We start from the raw sequence: 8,782 nt of genomic DNA, 5'->3' as shown, positions 1-8,782 counted from the left end.
TATTTTGTTTCAAGGGAGTTTGCACTTACTTGTTGAAGCATTTTGATGACTGCTTTAAAATCTTTGTTAGATAATTCCAACATCTAAATTATCTTAGTGCTGGCATCTGTTGATTATGTTTTCTCATTCAAGTTTCTAATTTTGGGGATGATGAGTGATTTTCTATTGAAACCTGGGCATTTTGCGTATTATGTTATAGAACTCTGATCCTATTTAAATCTTCTATTTTAGCTGGCAGTCACCCTATTTAGTTTAGTGTGCAGGTCCTGGCTTAGTTTTGTGGGTTATCATTCCAAACATGATTTCATTTTCATAGTGTTTGAGTGCTATGCTGATCTGCTTCATTTGTGTGCTACCAGAGACCAATCTGAAAAGCTGCATGATATTCCACACTATAATTCAGTTCTCAAAATATCTGCCATATTGATTCTATTCAGTTTGACATGTGGGTCACTCAGGAGTCTGCCTTGGACTTCATACACAGGTTTAAAAACTCCATTCATCAGTTTCTTCTCTTCCAAAAATCATCCTCTGGATGGATGAGGGTCACCTTGCTACTGCTGGGTGGTGGCTGGGGAGGAGGGGCAGTGTCAAAGTCCTAAGCAGGTTAAAACGTGGGAGCTGGTTTCTTCAGAGTGAGCAAGTGAGAAGAGTGAGTGAGAGTGAGGGAGAGAGAGAATCAGCAAGGTGGAAGTTAACAGTCTTTTGTAAACTAATCTCAGAAGTGACATTCCATCACTTTCACCATATTCTATTTGTTAGGAGCAAGTCACTAAATCAGGTCAACACGCAACAAAAGGCGATTACATAGGGCATGCATGTAAGGGGATGGGATCACTGGGAGTCATTTTAGAAGCAGCCTATCACAGTCACCTTTAATTTCTCTCATCATCGTTTTGTAGTTTTCAGAGACGTTAAAGAAGAAAAAAGCTACCTTTACATTTACTCATATATGTACCATTTCTTAATTATTAATATGGTTGGATTTAAGTATACCACTTTGCTATGTTTCCTATTTATTTCATCTGTTTTTTTGTCCTATTCCTTTTCTCCTGCCTTCTTTTAGGTTAATTCCATACATACAGTGAATTGCACAGCTTTTAAGTGCAGTTTCATGAGTTTTGATGATTGTGTACATTAATCATCACTACAATCAAGATATAGAACAATCACCATAGAAAAGTTCTCTCATTTTTTCTCCCCCATCGAATCCCTATCCAATTGCTTCTCTAGGCAATTACTGTTTTGTTTTCTATTACCAGAGATTGGTTTTCCTGTTCTTGAAATCCCTATGAATAAAATCATACAGTATATATACTTTCTTGTGTCTGATTTCTCACATGTGACCTGAATTTGAGATTCTCTTATTGCCTTTTTTGCTATCCCTCTTTGATCTTTTTTTGTTGTTGTGTTGGGTCTTCATTGCCGCACACGGGCTTTCTCTAGTTGCAGCAAGCAGGGGCTACTCTTCATTGCACTGCCTGGGCTTCTCACTGCAGTGGCTTCTCTTGTTGCACAGCATGGGCTCCAGGCATGCAGGCTTCAGTAGTTGTGGCTTGCGGGCTCTAGAGTGCAGGCTCAGTAGTTGTGGCACATGGACTTAGTTGCTCTGTGGCATGTGGGATCTTCCCGGACCAGGGATCAAACCCATGTCCCCTGCATTGGCAGGCAGATTCTTTTTTTTTTTTTTTAATTTTATTTTTATTTATTTATTTTTGGTTGCACTGAGTCTTAATTGCTGCACACAGGCTCTCTTCTAGTTGTGGCGAGCGGGGGCTACTCTTTGTTGTGGTGCACGGGTTTCTCATTGCAGTGGCTTCTTTTGTTGTGGAGCACGGGCTCTAGGTGCGTGGGCTTCAGTAGTTGTGGCATGTGGGCTCAGTAGTGTGGGTCACGGGCTGTAGAGCACAGGCTCAGCAGTTGTGGAGCACGGGCTTAGCTGCTCCATGGCATGTGCGATCTTCCTGGATCAGGGCTCGATCCCGTGCCCCCTGCATTGGCAGGTGGATTCCTAACCACTGCACCACCAGGGAAGTCCTGATCTATCTTTAATGTCAGTGAAACTTTCTTTTACTGTCTTCAATTTGTTGCTATGCCCATCTAGTGAATTTAAAATTTTAGATATTGTAGTTTTGCATTCTAAAATTTCATTTGGTTCTTTTTCTGTGTTTAATTTCTTTTCTAAGATTTCCCATGTGTTCATGCACTATGATCATTTTTTCCTTTAAGCCCTTGAACATAATTTTAATACATGCTTTCAAGTCCTGGTCTGCTAATTGGACTTCTGAGTCATCTTGGGGTCTGTTTCTGTTGACTGCTCTTTCCTTTACTATGGGTTATGCTTCCTGTTTACAGTAAACATGTCTACTGTATATTGAACATGTGAATAATAAAAATTGTACAGACTCTGACTTCTGTTATTATTTTCTGAAGTTGATTTTTGTTTTGTCAGGCAGTTATATTACTGGTTGATTTCCCTGAATTTGTGGAAACTTGATTTTATCCAGTGCTAGAATGGGTCTGTGAAAAGACACTCTATATGGTAACTAGGGATCCAACTTCATTCTTTTATGTGTGGATTATCCAGTTGTCCCAGCACCATTTGTTAAAAAGACTATTATTTCTCCATTAAATAATCTTGGCATTCTTATCAAGAGTCAATTGACCATAGATATGTGGATTAATTTCTGGACTCTCAATTCTGTTCCATTGATCTAAATGTCTATCCTTACACCAGTACCACACTATCTTGATTACTGTTACTTTGTAGTGAGTTTTGAAATTAGGAAGTGAGAGTCCTTCAATTTTCTTCTGCATTTTCAAGATTGTTTTGGCTATTTTGCGCCCCTTATAGTTCTATATAAATTTTAGGATCAGTTTGTTGATTTCTACAAAGAAGCTAGCTGGGATTCTGATAGAGATTATACTGAATATGTAGATCAATTTGAGAAGTATTGCCATCCTAACAATATTGTCTTCTGATCCATGAATGCCTTTACATTTTTAAGATTTTCTTTAATTTCCGTCACTAATATTTTGTACTTTGAGTATAAGTTTTACCCTTTTTAAAAAAATTAATTAATCTACTTATTTACTTATTTTTGGCTGCGTTGGGTCTTCATCGCTGCGCGCAGGCTTTCTCTAGCTGCGGTAAGCAGGGGCTACTTTTCGTTGTGGTGCGTGGACTTCTCACTGCAGTGGCTTCTCTTGCCGTGGAGCATGGGCTCTAGGCATGCAGGCTTCAGTAGTGTGGCTCGTGGGCTCTAGAGCGCAGGCTCAGTAGTTGTGGTGCACGGGCTTAGTTGCTCTGTGGCATGTGGGATCTTTCCAGACCACGGCTTGAACCTATGTCCCCTGCACTGGCAGGTGGATTCTTAACCACTGTGCCACCAGGGAAGTCCCAGTTTTACCCTTCTTTTGTTAATTTTTTTTGCTTCATTCTTTATAAGGCTATTATTATAAATGGAATTTTCTTAACTGCATTTTCAGATTGTTTTCAAATATGTCATATGCTGTATTGTCTCTTTCCTCTCCTTTTGAGACTCCAATTATATGTAGACTGCTTTACATGCAGATGAACCAGCTCACAGTTAGGTGCAGCCAATAGAAAGAAGCTCTGTAGGACATCCATCTCACCCACAGGTACCTGTTGTCTTTCCTCTTAATCATGTGCCTTTTTGTCCCTGTGATGGTGGAGTTGGTGGACTCACTAGCGAATCTGTCCTACATTCCTTTGCGGAGCGATTTCCTGGAAACCTGGCGTTGCCCCACCACGGCACGTTGTCTGAGAGGAGGCGGTAAATTGTTCCTCTGCCTGAGATGGGGGCTTCTTTCCTTTCCTGGGGTTGTGAGAAAGCTTCTGAGACTCTGGGGCTTTTGAATTTTGGACTTGGCTCAGCAAAAACCCTGATGGTGTGGAACAAAGTTGTTTGAGCCATGAGGGCAACAGAAAGGAAAGTCTGAGATCTGCTCAGCCCAGTCTTCCACTTCTCCATCCCCAGCAGTGACTCCCAAGCCTGGTCAGTGCTTCCCCCAAGGGACAGTTTGGAAAGGGGTGGTGGGTGGCCTGGAGGGCACCCAGTTGTCACACTTTGGGCCTTTTGAGGATGTGGTGGACTTCCTGCCTTGTACAGAGTCCTGCACAGTGAAGAACTGGTCCGAGCCTACACATCACCTATGTAAAATTCTGGAACATTTTCATCCCCCTAGAAGAAACCCCACACCTCTTAGCAGTTATCCCAGTCCCTGCCTGGCAACCACTCACCTTTCACAGTCTCTATGAATTTGCCGATTCTGGACATTTCATATAAATGGAATCATACGGTAAAAACAACAACAACAACAAAACTGCTTTATATTATTCCATAGATAAGGGATTCTTTTTTTTCCCCCTACAATCTTTTTTCTCTCTCTACTTTAGTCTTGATCATTTTCATTAATCTGTCTTCATATTAACTGATCCTTTCTTTTACAGTGTCCAATCTACTGTTAAGACCATTCAGTGAGTTTATTTGACATTGTATTTTTCAGTTCTAGAACTTTCATTTGTCCATAACAAATTTCTTTATATTTACAATAGTTTGGTTGACTTTGTCTCCTTGATTATGGGTCACAATTTTCTTAAACTTTCATAAATTTCAAACATTTTCTTGCTTCTTTGCATGTCTCATAATTTCATATTGTATTCCAGATACTGTTTCTAAAAGAACAGAAGCTAATAAAGTATACTTCTTGCTTATTTCCCAAAAAGTAGAAATCCCTTCCTCTAAGCATTAAAGGAAGTGATCATTCAGATTCTACCTAGAGGAGGGTTGGAGCTGAGTGGCCACTTTAGATTGATTTCACCTGTGATTAACCTAAATGCCAACTTTCCTAGGTGCTGCTTTTTGATCTTGTTAGAATTTGAGCTGGGAAGGTGTTGGCTGCACTTCTAGATGTTTGGGGTTCATCTTTAGAGTCAACTCTGATAGGGTCCCAGAATGTAATCACCCCTGAGAATGTGCACAACTACATTATTTATGCTTGTCAGCGATAAATAATAAACCTCCTCAGCATTAAATCCAGAGGAAATATCCTTCCTCTCTTCCAGGATTCCAAGCAAGAGTCATTCATTGGCTCCAACTGGGTCATGTGCCTGCTATGGATCATTCTTGAAAATATAGTAAGGACAGAAAGCAAAATTCATGAACTACGTGCACAATTTGCTGCCATTTGTTTAAAAAAGGGCAAAGAAAATGTGTGTATGTATGTGTAGACACAGAATCTCTAGGATACTCAAAACACTGATTGCCTCTAGGGAGGGGAACTGGATGCCTGGGGAAGATTTTTCATTATATATCCTTTGTACTGTTTGAATTTTGAGCCACATAAATTACCTATTCAGAAAAATTAAATGAAAAATTGAAATGCAGTTGCCAAAATATTTAGTGGTTGCCTTTGTGGCAGTCAGGTTTAAAAAGCAGAGGCCAAAGAAATTATGAGTCCCATTTACCAGAGTGAAGAGAGGGGGCAAGGGCAGCAAGTAACTTAGTGTTTAATCATCAAGAGCAAAGCACCTCACAGCTTTCTCTCCCTCCTGACCCCCCAATCTCAGTCCTATTCTAGTCCAACGTAGTTGTTCAAAAAGATACAGTCCCAACTCTGCTTGTTCTTATTCAAATGCTTAAAGAATAGGGGTCTTGGAGCTGGCTCCTTGCTTTCACCAGTTCATAACACTGCTGTCCTACTTTCTCAAAAAAGCAATTAAGGCACAAAGTTTGCTAAATACACAAAGACAAGAGGCAGTGTTGCTTATCCTAGAGCTGTGTGTTTATGGGTATCTGATGTAAACAAAGGCTTCTGATATTCTGTAAACACATCAAGGCAATGCTTTCCAACAAACACAACTAAGTGTTCTCTATCACTCATTTTTTACCTTTAGGTAAATACAATCTTGTGGGATTTCCGTTCATTCTACAACCCAGAGCTCGAGAATAAAAGATATCTTTGAATGAAAGAGCATGTACCTACCTTAAGACTTGATTAACATTCTACTTTCCTCTCTGGCATTTCCAACTGGCCTCTGCTTTTCCATAAACATGCATGCACCTAAAGCCATTTGGGGCTTTAAAACTTCAGAAAACTTTGTGTGTTTAGAGCACAGTAAAACAACCTAACACAGGGCCACAGCACAGGATCTTGCTGGAAAGCCTCCAGCTTTACTCTCCATTGTGACTGATTAATGATTAGTTTAAGAAAACTCTGCTTAGGGCTTCCCTGGTGGCACAGCGGTTGAGAGTCCGTCTGCCAATGCAGGGGACACGGGTTCGTGCCCCAGTCTGGAAAGATCCCACTTACCACGGAGCGGCTGGGCCTGTGAGCCATGGCCACTGAGCCTGCGTGTCCAGAGCCTGTGCTCTGCAATGGGAGAAGCCACAGCAGTGAGAGGCCTGCGTACCGCAAGAAAATAAAAGAAAAGAAAAAAAAGAAAACTCTGCTTGGCTAACACAAGGAATAAGCAGGGCCCGCTCAAAAGCCAAATTCCCTATTTCCAATATTGAGACTAGGACACAACGTACTTTCCCTTTTGAGGAGAACTTACATTCAAGCCTTACAGCTGACATTTATGACTCAAAATGCTGTAAGGCTAACAATGATCAATCTGAAAAAACAAAAAAAATTGCAAAAACAATTCCATTTAAAATAGCAATTGCAAAAAAAAAAAAAAGGAAGAGATGGTTTGGGGCTTCCCTGGTGACGCAGTGGTTGAGAGTCCTCCTGCCAATGCAGGGGACACGGGTTCATGCCCTGGTCTGGGAGGATCCTACATGCCACGGAGCGGCTAGACCCGTGACCCATGCCCGGGGGGCCTGCACTTCCAAGCCTGTGCTCCGCAACAGGAGAGGCCACAACAGTGAGAGGCCTGCGTACCGCAAAAAAAATTAATTAATTAATTAATTAAAATAGCATCTAGGGCTGCCCTGGTGGTGCAGCGGTTGAGAGTCTGCCTGCCGATGCAGGGCACACAGGTTTGTGCCCCGGTCCGGGAGGATCCCACATGCTGCGGAGCGGCTGGGTCCGTGAGCCATGGCTGCTGGGCCTGCACGTCCGGAGCCTGTGCTCCGCCACGGGAGAGGCCACAGCAGTGAGAGGCCCGTGTACCACAAAAAAATAAATAAAAATAAAAATAAAATAAAATAGCATCTAGGGGCTTCCCTGGTGGCACAGTGGTTAAGAACCTGCCTGCCAATGCAGGGGACACGGGTTCGAACCCTGGTCCACGAAGATCCCACATGCTGCAGAGCAACTAACCCCATGCACCACAACTACTGAGCCTGTGCTACAGAGCACACAAGCCGCAACTACTGAGCCCACATGCCACAACTACTGAAGCCCGCATGCCTAGAGCCCATGCTCTGCAACAAAAGAAGCCACTGCAATGAGAAGCCCGTGCACTGCAACAAAGAGTAGCCCCAGCTCGTTGCAACTAGAGAAAGCCCACGGGCAGCAGTGAAGACCCAGAGCAGCCAAAAAAAAAAAAAAGAAAAAAAAAATAGCATCTAATAGCTAGTCAACAAGGACCTACTGTATAGAACAGGGAACTCTACCCAGTACTCTGTAGTAACTTATATGGGAGAAGAATCTGAAAAATAGATATATGTATATATACAACTGAATCACTTTGCTGTACGCCACCACTGTAAATCGACTATACTCCAACATAAAATAAAAATTTTAAAAATAGCATCTAAAAAAATGCTTAGGAATTAACTTAATCAGTTGAAAGGTTTGTACAATGAAAACTATAAAACACTGCTGAAAGAAATTAAAGACATAAATAAATGGAAAGGAATCTCATGTTCATGGACTGGAAGACTTACTAAGATATCAGTACTACCCTAAGCAATTTACAGATTTAATTCTGTCCTTGTCAAAATCCCAATTTTTTTGCATAAATAGAAAAACCCATCCTAAAATTCATATAGGACCTTAAGCAACCCTGAATAGCCAGAACAATCCTGAAAAGAACAAAGCTGGAGAACTCAAATCAGGAGGACTGTTGACTTTGAAACTTATTACAAAGTTACAGTAATCAAAACAGTGTGGTGCTGGCATAAAGACAGAAACATGGACAGACAGAACAAGAGTCCAGAAATAAACCCTCACACATATGGCCAAATGACAAGGGTGCCAAGATCATTCAATGAGGAAAGGACAGTCTTTTCAACAAATGGTGCTGGAAAATCTGGATATCCACATGCAAAAGAATGAAGTTGGACCATTACCTAACACTGTATTTTTAAAAATCAATTCAAAATGGACCCACGACCTAAAAAACATAAAACTTGGAAAATATAGGGCAAAAGCTTCACAACATTGGATTTGGCAATGATTTCTTGGATATGACATTAAAGGCAACAAAAGAAAAAATAGAAAATTGGACTTCAGGAAAAAATTTTTTTAAAACCCCAACTCAATTCAAAAATGGACAAAAGACTTGAATACACATATATCCAAACAAGATATACAAATGGTTGATAAGCACATGACAAGATTCAACATCACTAGTCATTAGGGAAATGCAAATCAAAATTACAATGAGGACTTCCTTGGTGGTGCAGTGGTTAAGAATCTGCCTGCCAATGCAGGGGACATGGGTTTGATCCCTGGTCCGGGAAGATCCCATATGCCACGGAGCAGCTAAGCCCATGCACCATAACTACTGAGCCTGTGCTCTAGAGTCTGTGAGCCACAACTACTGAAACCCACACACCTAGAGCCCGTGCTCTGAAACGAGAAGCCA

The sequence above is a fragment of the Phocoena phocoena genome, chromosome 1 (assembly GCF_963924675.1).
Source record: "Phocoena phocoena chromosome 1, mPhoPho1.1, whole genome shotgun sequence".
NCBI lineage: Eukaryota > Metazoa > Chordata > Mammalia > Artiodactyla > Phocoenidae > Phocoena > Phocoena phocoena.
Note: the sequence above shows the minus strand (reverse complement) of the source record.